The sequence below is a fragment of the Diuraphis noxia genome, unplaced genomic scaffold (genome assembly GCF_037042655.1).
Source record: "Diuraphis noxia isolate RWA-SAM2 unplaced genomic scaffold, SU_Dnox_SAM2 contig0003, whole genome shotgun sequence".
NCBI classification, from domain to species: Eukaryota; Metazoa; Arthropoda; class Insecta; order Hemiptera; family Aphididae; genus Diuraphis; species Diuraphis noxia.
Window position 1 is genome coordinate 36,748,122 of NW_028301713.1, and position 12,143 is coordinate 36,760,264.

General features: G+C 27.6%; 1 pseudogene; it reads right to left on the minus strand.

Moving 5' to 3' along the window:
• Positions 1 to 2,885: 2,885 nt before the first annotated feature.
• On the minus strand, positions 2,886 to 3,481 carry LOC149057295 (uncharacterized; annotated as a pseudogene).
• Between the last annotated feature and the right edge of the window lie 8,662 nt (positions 3,482 to 12,143).

Genomic DNA, 12,143 nt, shown 5'->3' on the forward strand with positions numbered 1-12,143 from the left:
ACTGATTAGTTATTATAAACTCTAAATTTACTTCTTCAACTTGTTCGTTTCAAACTGATTTCCATAGAAACTCAGAATTCAAAACTCTAGACAAGATCTACTTTTGTTTTATAATTTAATCTGAATTTAGTGGAAATTATAAAATACCTATAAAGTTTATAATGCTATTAGGTACCTATAGTGTTGGATCGAATTTTATAGGTTATATGCAAGTATTATCTATACTTAATAAACCTGTAATGATAATGTTATTATATGCAGATATAATATACTATAAAGATATTGTTAAGTGAAATAAGTGCAAAGAAAAATAATATAATAACAGTAGGTTCTTACAAACTTATACACAATTCTGTGATTCTTTAAAAGGTACACAAACTGCTATAAGTATTAAAGTTTTGATGAGTAGAATGGAGCGAAACAACATTATTGCTAGGTACATCAAAATGTTGGTGCACTACTCCATTAAAAACTTTGAGTGCAATATATTATTATAATTTATAACTAAATAACTATACTTTCAAAATTCGATTTAAATTTTCGGAAAAATAAATAATGCTTCAGATTATGAAATAAAAAGAGTATGTTATTGTTGTTGTGTTCACAAAAGCAAAATGTTTTAAGACTGATAACGATACATAATAGTAAAATATTATTTTGTACCTAATGACTTAAATTATGCAAAAAGATATATTTCTTAAGACCTTAACACTTTTAAGATATGCGTGTTTACTAATGAAATAATAATTACCTGTATATAAATTATGAATTTATAATACATTCTCTAGGTACATTGTACATAATAATAAGTGTACAATAAATTAACATGCAGGAAAGTATTTGATTAAAAGGTGCACCTTTTTTTCTTTTTTTCCTGTTCAAAAACCAGGGATGGGTAGGAACTTCCACCTGTTCCTGTAACGCTTATTCATCAACATAACATACATAATTGAGGGCTTCTAACCACCCAGAAAAGATGTCCTTCGGCCCACAAAAACAAAACTTTTTACCCTACCAACCCGTCCACCACTCGCCTGCCTGACGCGCTTTGCAGCCTTCTTCTGCCCGAGTATCGTCTCCACTAGCCTGCCAAATGCCTCTGCTTCTCCGTTGACGCCTCAAACCGCCATCTTCTCGACATATTATCTGGGAGGAGCTCCTGCGCCAGCCCCAGAATGATATCAGAGACATCCTCGGGCAGTAGACGCCGACCGATATGTTGCTCCATTTCATGACAAAATTCTGCCCCCCTTACGGGCAATGTAACAGCGTATGCTCCACTGAGTCTTTAGGCTCCTCGCAGCAGAAGCAGTGGGGAACATCCGGCTACCCCCTTTTCCAAAGATACTGCTGGAAGCATCCATGTCCCGACAGTGCTTGGGTCTACAGATCTCTCTGGATACAGAGAGACTAGAAAAATTAAATTAAATATCTAACCACCAAAATATAAAAAAATAATATTCTTTGAAACGAAGAAATGTTTTTTTTTTATATTTATAAAAGCATAATTCATTTGTAGAAATGTTATAGTAGATTTCATTTATTTTAGATTCTAAGCTCTTCCACATCCCTTTTTACGTTATATCAGTTTTCAACTAAATCAATTTTGTCTTTTGGTCAGTGTTGGTCAAATTGTAATCTGATTAATGATTAATGATTACGGTTACATTTTATAATCGTTAATCGCTATAAAAATTAATGTACCTAATCGTTAATCGCAATTAAAAATAATTTTAAATGATTAAAGTAATAATTTAATCATAGTATTGATTACGATTACAAAATGTATTAATTTGTAATCATGATTAATCTTTATTATTTTTTCTATGATTATTATATTTTATATCTAATTTAAGAATACAAATTAAGTATACAATTAATTTTACAGTAATACATTTGACACATGATAACAAAATTAACAATTATAAAAAACTAAGCATTTTAGAAACAAAATATTTTTTCATAACAAAATTATTGTAAATGTAAATAAATAATATGATGATGATAACAATATAATTCAAATAATAAGTTTAATTTAATTAGGTATAATAATTTTTTTTTTTCTTTATTTGTAATACACAATCTGTACACAATCGGCACAATAAGAGTATGAGCTAAGACAATAAAAAACATGAAATTATGAGCTAAGAAGCCACCCACCGATGACACTTATGTTTTTAAATTATTTGTTTTAACTTAATTATTATTATTATTATTATTAAATATTATTATTTTTATTATTTTTATTTTTTTTTTTTTGTTAGGGGTTAAGTAGGTCTCTACACCATTTACGCTTGAGGCGACGAGGGGGATTACCAGGAATGGTTAAAGAAGCCAGATTTCTTACAAGTTCGTTTGGATGATAATTGAGGCGTTGGTGAAATCGTTTGTAATAATTTTTTGCTTCTTCCTGAATTGTTTTCATATGAAGGTCTTTATGTAGGGACTGATTTGAGACATATAGTGGAGAGTTGGTAATTTTTCTTAGAATTTTGTTTTGGAAACGTTGAATTTTATTTAGATTAGATATTTTTGCGTTGCCCCACAGCTGTAGGCCATACGTCCAAATTGGCTTTAAAAGAGATTTATAAAGAAGTAGTTTAATATTTAATTTAGAGTGTTTGTTGTTGACTATTAGGGTTTTGATTATTTGTAAACGGGAATTTAATTGAGAAGTTTTGGCTTTGATGTGGTGAGCCCAGGTTAGACGGCGGTCAGGTATAATAATAAGTATATATTATTTAGTAACAATCATTGTAATAATTCAATGATGTTAATAAAAATAATGATAATATATGATATTCATAGTAATTTAGAATTTGAAACATTTTTATAATAAATTTGCCTTTAACACAACACGTTTTTCAAATAAATGATCCGATAGTTTATGGCTTTTTGGTTGATTCGTCATTGTAGCAAATGAAAAGAGTCTTTCTACAAGAGCTGATGACGGAAGTGGAGTATTATAACGAATAAATACTTGTTTGATAGTTGGATATTTGTTTAGATGTTGAAGGTCATTTTCTTCATCAGCGAAGTAATGTAAAACTTCTAGTTCTGATTTTGGTATTCCGGTTAACGTCAAAGTAGAAGATCCAAAGTCAAAAAAGTCATCAGTTGTTTGATTTTTAGGTGATTTTTCTAATTCTAAATGTGTACTTTTTTCAATAAATATTTCATCGGCTGTTTTTTTGAAAATTCGTATGAGCCTGTCATGAAATTCCGTTTCAACGCATGTCAGCCAACGTTTTTTAAAACGTGGATAAGACAATGCTGCTATAGCAGCATTAAGAGATTCAGGCGTAGTAAATTTTAAATAATTTCCAAATCTCTTCTCAATACTTTCTAATAATGCATTGACTATAGATTTACAGTATGTCCAAGTATTATGGTCAGGGTTTGCTAATTATTCGATTTTTCTTCTCAACGCTAATAGACATGGTAGTACTACACCATAATATGTATTTACCTCACCTTGCATTATATCTAACGCTTCCGAAATTGGAGCTGTACACTTTAAGTGTTCTTCGATGTAATTAAAGTCTTGTTCCCGTAAGCAATTTTTGTTATTTATTTCTAGAGTTCTGTTTAAATTTAAAATATTATTTTTAATGCTTAATATTTGTCGAAGTGAGTCGTATAAACTATTCCATCGCGTTTCTCCGGGTCTACTTAGTGTATGTCCTAATACATTTTGAATTACTTCAGCCGATTTTGGCCGCCCGGCTAATTTCCAAAGAATATTACATTTTTTAATTACTTGGTCGTCTATTAAAGACAATTCAACAGAACTTTTTATTACTTTATTTATGTCTGTAGTGGCACATAAATTAAGCGTATGAGCAAAACATCTAAAATGTACAGGCAATATATTTTCGATTTCTATCGTATGACCTACGACATTTTCAAACATATAATTTTCGTTTGATTCTAAATCAACCTGGCGTAACTTTAATGAATAACCATCATAGATTCTTAACATTTTTACCATATGTTAATTTTAAAATTTTCTTTACACAATAATATTTCCAAAATATTTTTACCAGTTTTGAGCAATTAATAAGTCATTCCAATTATTTTAATTTTTTCTTTTTCTATAAATAACGTTAAAAATGTTTTTAATTAGGTACGTAAAAAAAATTGAGTATTTAATACACGGTTACTTATAAGTTGTACTGTTGTAGAATAAAATGTTTAGATAATTTTGTTATATAAAACTATTATTAATATATAGGTTGACATATTATCGTTTTTTCTACTATGGTTTTATACTATTGAATTAAAATTTTTTTTTTTTTTAATTTTTTAAATTTTTTACAAGATATTTACAATCTATTCTTAGAATAATAAGCAAATTGAATTAAAATTTAACACATTTATTACAGTGATCCACGCTTTATCCGATGTTTACAAGAGCGGTACCCAACACTTACTTGTATTTTTTAATTATAATTTTATTATAATAACTTGTATATCTTATTATTTAAAATATGTATCATTGTGCTAATTTCTAAATAATTTTCTTTATAATTTATTATATTATTATTGTGGCAAAAAAATTTAAATAAATTAGGCATTTATACATACAATTAATGACTAACCATTAAATATAAACAATTCGTAGTATTAATTAAGTTGCTTAACTTTTTAAGTATTCAAAATACTATTAAAATAGATTGCCAAACATCTGACACAATTTTATCGATGGATAGATTTTGTAATTATATTACTCACTCAGATTAATCTTCAAGTACAATAAAATATGGTTTTGGTATGGTAAGTGATGTGTGATTATTACGCATTGCTATGTTTGATATTTATCAAATTTTATTTTTAAAACACTTTTTACATATTTTCTTGTAATTTTTAATATACCTACATATAATTGTACGTGTATTGTACCTATATTTTTATGTAGTATGTAGTATGCACCTATATAAGCTGATATTTTATCTCCATTATTTAATCAACTGTGACGTAAATTATCTAACTCGTGACCAGTTATATTAATATTGTACAGAAATATTTAACAAAATCTTAAAAGATAATCTCACTATCTATTATATTATTAATAATATTATATATTCATATACATAATATATATGGTATACTTAATACTGGGAATTAGGAAACTATTGATGTTACCTAATTCATATGTTCAGATTTTAGTTTCTGATCGAAAACAATTAGATAATATTGAGATATTAAAATAATATTTTAGGTATAAGTAGGTATAGGTAATAATTAGTAGATATAGGACTTGCTGGCTCATTTTCATACGGATAAAAATGTAATTTGCATATTGTGTCTCATCAGTTGTAAAAATAATAAAACAATAAATAAAACAAAGTGTAAATACTAAATAGCTAACATAATTTGGTAAGAAGAAATATAGGTAGGTACCATAAAATCCGTTTGCTATAAATACTATATAGTACCTACTACTCATGTACCTATAATAGAACTATAGAAGTGTAGAATATTAGAAAATTACTAATTACTTATTTATCACACTTTCATGTTAATATACCTAATAACGATAAAATATATTATAATCTTTCTGTTCAATATTTTCAAAAATGTAACGTTAACGTTTGAATTTAGAGCAGACAGTAGGTATAGGTACCTATTTAACATTGATATTATTTTAAGTATAATTACACAATTTAATACATTTTGAACATTTTAATATAAATAGATATCAATATTAAATAAATTACACAAGAATACAAAATTCGGAGGTATAAAAATATTTTCTGGGTAAGGTGATATTTGCTTAAAAAATATACAAATGTAGTACCTATAATATATTTTAAGAATATTTTGTCATTATCTTCTTTTAAATTAATAATTGAAATTCCCCGCTCACTAAATCACACTTTTTATGTATTTTTTGTTCTTATCTATCGTTTGATATTTTTTAATACCTGGTTAGGTTTTGTTAGTCTTAATGAAACATAAACTTTATTCATCAATATATTCTTTTGATCAGAATAAATAGTATTCATCGTGGAAAATAACGATTGATTCGCCTGAAAGAAAGTTCCGAATATTCAGCATTTTATAATTGGTACTTGCATATTATTTAAAAATAATAAAAGAAATATTTTTACTATTATTTGTCATCAAGTACAAGTCTATAATTCCCCCTCCCCTATTGTTATTTGTTTATATTATGATGTATAAATTAAAAAAAAATTTTGATTTAGGTGTAGGTTATAATAATGAATACCTATTCATACACATAAAACTATTATATATAACCGAATGCGAGCTGTTAAAATTTGATTAACTTATTGCCTTTGGTACACGGTACACCGTACCATGTGTTATGTGCCATCATAAGTTCACCTATGATACCCTTTAAGTAAAAGGCACACTCTCGTCTTAATTCAGAATCGTTCATTGTTGGTGGAAGTGAGCTATCTTTTTCAATATAATTTTTAAAATATAATCGAAGAATTCATCAAGTTTTTCATTTTAAAATATTAATTATAATATTAAATATTTCATTTATATTATACTGTATTTTGTTTTTTTGTAAGTCTGTATCGGGAACCAATTCGGACGTGTGCCGCCTACCTAGAATATCGGGAACCAATTCGGATGTGTGTTACCTGGAATGTCGGGAACCAATTCGGATGTCAATTTTCAGGTATGGGAACCAATTCGGGGTACCTAACCTAACCTATCCCAGGGAAAAACGATTTATATGCATTTAAAATTTAAAATTTAAAAATATACACTATAAAATTTTTATTTGTGATTTGTGGACATTCATTGACTGCATGTATATGATGATTTTGAAAATAGCAACATGAATTTTTATTAATTATATATTATATTTTTTCCGGGACTTAACTTATCAACTACCTATTTTTACCCGGGGCTCAATTTACCGCTTTCAAAATGTACCAAACTTATCTCGGACTCAATTTACCTAGCCCCGTACCAATACCTTACCCTTAACACAGTTCATAACCCCTACAACAGCTAATGGCCTTAAGATCAATAAATATATATATATATATTATATACATCTTCTATGAGTATTTAACATTTGAAAAATATCTCATTATAATTATTATGGACTCTATAATATAGTTCAACACGACCTCCACTCAGATTTCAGAACCGTTTTCCTTGTGAAATGAATTATCATTGCTTTCAAAAATTCAAATACCTAGGTATAAAATAACAACACAACACTGACTTGTACCAAGATGATTGAAGCACAACGATTTCCCACTGTACACGGTTTTTGAATTCCTCTGTACATCATGTCAATGTATTGGCACACATTTTTTGGGAAACTTATTTAATTTTCTAAATAAGCATCCATCTAAAAGATATACGTATTATGCGGAAAGCATCGCTTTGTTAAATGAAAGGTTTATAATAGCATAATATCATAGTTTGGTGATGTACTGATGTTGCAATAAATTGAATTCTAAACTAATTTTGCACACAAATAAGTGTGAAATAGCTTTCATAATTGTTTATATTATCGAAAAAATATATTAATTGTATCTATACATTTTATATAATGTAACAGAACAAATATATTCAATGAAGACAATGTACACTGTTCATTGACAACATACATGATTTCAGCCTTTATAGGATTTAATGCTTATTGGTTTTAAGTTTGCCGTTACATGCAATCGGTTTGTAATAACGAGATTTGTTTTGTTTTCTAACGAGATGTATACGCTCATCAAGGCCATTAACTCCTTTTTACAATCATAATTCGTGTCTAGTCACTTCATTGTATAATATTTGTACACATTTTTAAAGCACGTTAAAACGTTAAATGCATTTTTATGGATCATTGTTATGCACGATATTTAATTAAAATTAAAAGTTTTGTGGGTTTTCTGATAATATTTTTTTTGGATTTTATTATAAGCCATTACATTGAACAATATACATAATACTATTATAGTATGTGCAAATACAATAAATTCTAATTAATAGCTGTAGTACTCATGATAGAATTTATGTATAAAGGCGTCCTAGTATACGACAAGGAACCTGTGAATACATTGGTGATTGATATGTGTCTTACCTTGACGCACCACCCTCAGCGCATAGGTAATTATTGGGAGACGGGTAATACGGTTATCGGGATGGAAATGTTGAGGATCTCAGATAAACGTACGTATAATAGAAGACTCGTTTTAATGGAATGTCAGACACAGCATAACGCACACGTGAATGTTGACAATACTAAGGTTTATATTTTAACAATTTGATCGAAAACCACCAATTCGTAGAAATAGGCTGGTGACGGCCGTCACGCCTGTTTTTCGAGGATTACGAGCCGAGGGCGGTGAGTCAAGACACGACAAGCACGCACATAATATTATGTATCTATATTAATTACAAGTATTTCTTGTAAATTGTAGCCTGTAGGGATGTCGTTTTTATTGTGGTTTTACGGTTATTCATGCCTACATAACTAAACATTATACGAACTATCTTTTTTCATTATGTTTTGTATTTAAAATAATTTACCAATTTGTACACCAGACCATATTTAAATATTTACATTTACGTTTCAAATGACGAGGAAACTATCCATTAATACAGTATAACTCATAACTACCGATCTTAATTTTAAAAACATTAGCTATATCAACGGTCAACTATACTGTTGGACCGTGGAAGGTAGAAAACTGGACGTCGACACATCTTAAAATTTGTTTGTCTTCATATTACTATTTACTATTATAAAATTACAAAGATTTGACAAAAATTATTTTCGTTGAACCTCATGTATTTATTATTTTAATCTTCCGGGACTCCAGTCGAAATTATATTTTCCAACCCCTGAGGTATAGGATCACAAAGGTTTGAAATAATATTTACATAATATATTATATGATGATAGGTAATTATAGATTAATAACCATAAATATGTTTGATTTAAAAAAAAAAAATCACCATCTCTATACAAAAATGCTGTCTGCGGTGATCGGCGATCCCTCTCCACCAGGGGCAGACTGGGCCGTCGGGATACCGGGAACTTTCCCTAACAGCCTTATTTCATTGAGAGAATGTTGCAACCACATGTGTTCTCTCCGTTTTATTCACGTACTATATATCAAATCTTTGTTCACTAGTTTCAATTGTGTATTGCTAATTTTGGTATTAGACCGAACTGATCCTTTATTGAATTTTAGCTAAGAAGATTATCAAGTTTCTCTCGATGGTATTTTACAATATATAAATTTTTAAACGAGTTACGGAACTCATTTGCAATTTTCAAATATTTTTAATTTACATACTCATAAGTCGTTCAAAAATGACGAGTTCACATCACAAACAATGCATCGAAATCCTTCAGCTCCACTGGGTCTCATGTGTGAGCGTTTAGCTCACTACGCGAACCATTGATACACTGAACCTACTCGATGGAGTTCTGCGACGCAGGTGTTGTAGGTAGCGAGTTGATAACTTTGTATGGAGGTGTAATTTAAAAGTTTTAATTTAACAAATAAAACAAAGTGAAAAAATACTAATGGGCAAAATGGGCTGTAAAAAAGACGAGGGAAAGTAATATGGTTATGACAGAGGTAACTAGGATATGACCAGTTTTGCTGAACCTTAGGTTAGAATAGGGAGATTTTGAAGATTTATGATTCGGCCGGTTCATATGACCACTTTCCTCTTCACGGAACTCCATTTTTGACAATATTAAGATAATAGGTCTCTTGAAATTTTATTCGCCCTACTAGATTTTAGGATTTCGGTGCTATGATTTATAGCTAGTTTTTTTTATTCATAAATTAGTCATTTTTGAATAATAATTTTTTTTCATAAATAAGTGATTTTTCAGTAAAAGTCTCATAAGTCAGTTGCTGAAAATAGCGTACATTCAAAATATATTTTTATAAGAAACTTAGAATATTGAAAAAAACGACATCATCACGAAAATTTTCAAATTAATTTGAGTTGAAAATATAATATTTCTCTTTATATTTAAAACGTAATATCAAATATTAGATATCTTAAAAGCTCATATTTAAAACTATTGTCAACATTAATATACATTTATTGACAGTCGACATTCATAAAAAATACATTTTCGAAAATTCTATATGATTCTTAAAGCATTAAATTTAGTTTGCATTATCTAAACATACGATTATTTTCAAAGTATATCTATATAATGGTACTTAATAATATTTGTTTTTTTAAGAACCTCACTTGAAAAGGGTTATCAGTGTATAGTTGTCTAAGTCTAGGATTTCGGTGGCATATTCTTCATTATTTTATTTCTAATGTTAACTTAGAGGTCAAATTTTTGAACAAGTCAAGATCACCAATTTCTAAATTTACTCAGAAACAATATTTTTAAAAACTAATTGTCATACAAATGATTCTCACTATACTCAATTATGCATAGTTTTTAGTTAATATTTCTTTTGTTGTAGTTTATACGAAAACCGTGACTTTCACAAACCTTCTACCATCATACGTTTTAGTTATAAACATTCATAAGTACGAATGATTGGATAAAGTTATAATTTAACCATAAACCTTTAAAGTGTTCATATACAATAGATGTTACAAAACAGTAATTAGAAAAATAAAATAAAATTCTTTATTAGAATTTCATATCAGAATTTTCCAATTTTTATATACGAAGTACACTATATTACTGTAAACAAAACCTGTATAATAAAGACAAAATTTTCAAAAAACACATACATTAATTCTAAAATAGTTTGACGCGTTTATAAATAATACATAGTTAATATCATAAAAAAATACCAATTAAATAACACGACAAATCGTTTATTCGTGTAAACGTACATTGAACTCCTACAAGTAATGTGGTATAGAAATTTTAATATTTGTTTAATATATTTGTTTTACTAAGACTCGTCCACAAAAATATCATCTGTTAATAATAAAATGGCTATACTGCATTAATTATAGAAATTCTATACACATTTATACGAATAACTAATTATTTTTATGTATTGTAAATAAACGCGTCAAACTGGAATATATGTATGAGATTTGTGAAAATATTGTCTTTATTATACAGGTTTTGTTTACAGTAATATAATGTACTTCGTATACAAAAATTGGAAAATTTTGATATGAAATTCTGATTAAGAATTTTATTTATTTTTTCTAATTACTGTTTTGTAACATCTATTGTATATGAACACTTTAAAAGTGTATGGTTAAATTATAACTTTATCCAATCATTCGTATTTATGAATGTTTATAACTAAAACGTATGATGGTAGAAGGTTTGTGAAAGTCACGGTTTTCGTATAAACTACAACAAAAGAAATATTAACTAAAAACTATGCATAACTGAGTATAATGAGAACCATTTGTATGAAAATTAGTTTTTAAAAACATTGTTCTTGAGTAAATTTAGAAATTGATGATTTGACTTATTAAACAATTTTGCTACTAAGATAATAGTGAAAATAAATCGATGAAGAATATGCCACCATCTAGACAAATATACACAGATACAAAACTTTTTCAAGTGAAGTTCCTATAAAAACAAATTTTATTTTTAAGTACCATAATATAAATTCTTTGATAATAGTCGTATGTATAGATAATGTAAAATAAATATAATGATTTAAAACTCAGATAGAATTTTCGAAAATATATATTTTATGACACGTCAACTGTCAAAACATTTGAATTGTTTGGTTTAATGTAGAATATATATATATAAGTATGAGGTTTTAAGGTATCTAATATTAAATATTAAAATTTTAGAAGCAAAAAGAAATAAAGAAATATTTTATTTTCAACTCAAATTAATATGAAAATTGTTGTGAATAATATGGTGATTTTTTAAAAATCTAACTTGTCCATATGAATATATTTTGAATAAATGCTGCAATTTTTCACACCCATAATTTAAGAAGTTAAATTACTAGTAGGGCTCGGATTTAAATGTAAAATAGATCATTACGTTAATATAGTAGTATAAACAAAAGAAATCTACGATAATAATAAAAAAAAATGTTTAACATAATATAGTGGGCTTTACAAAACGATTAAATAGATAAAATTATTAAAATATACATTGAATCATATATTATGTTGTAAAATAATTAACATTTACTAGAGCCACAACAAATCATAAGCAGGAAGAA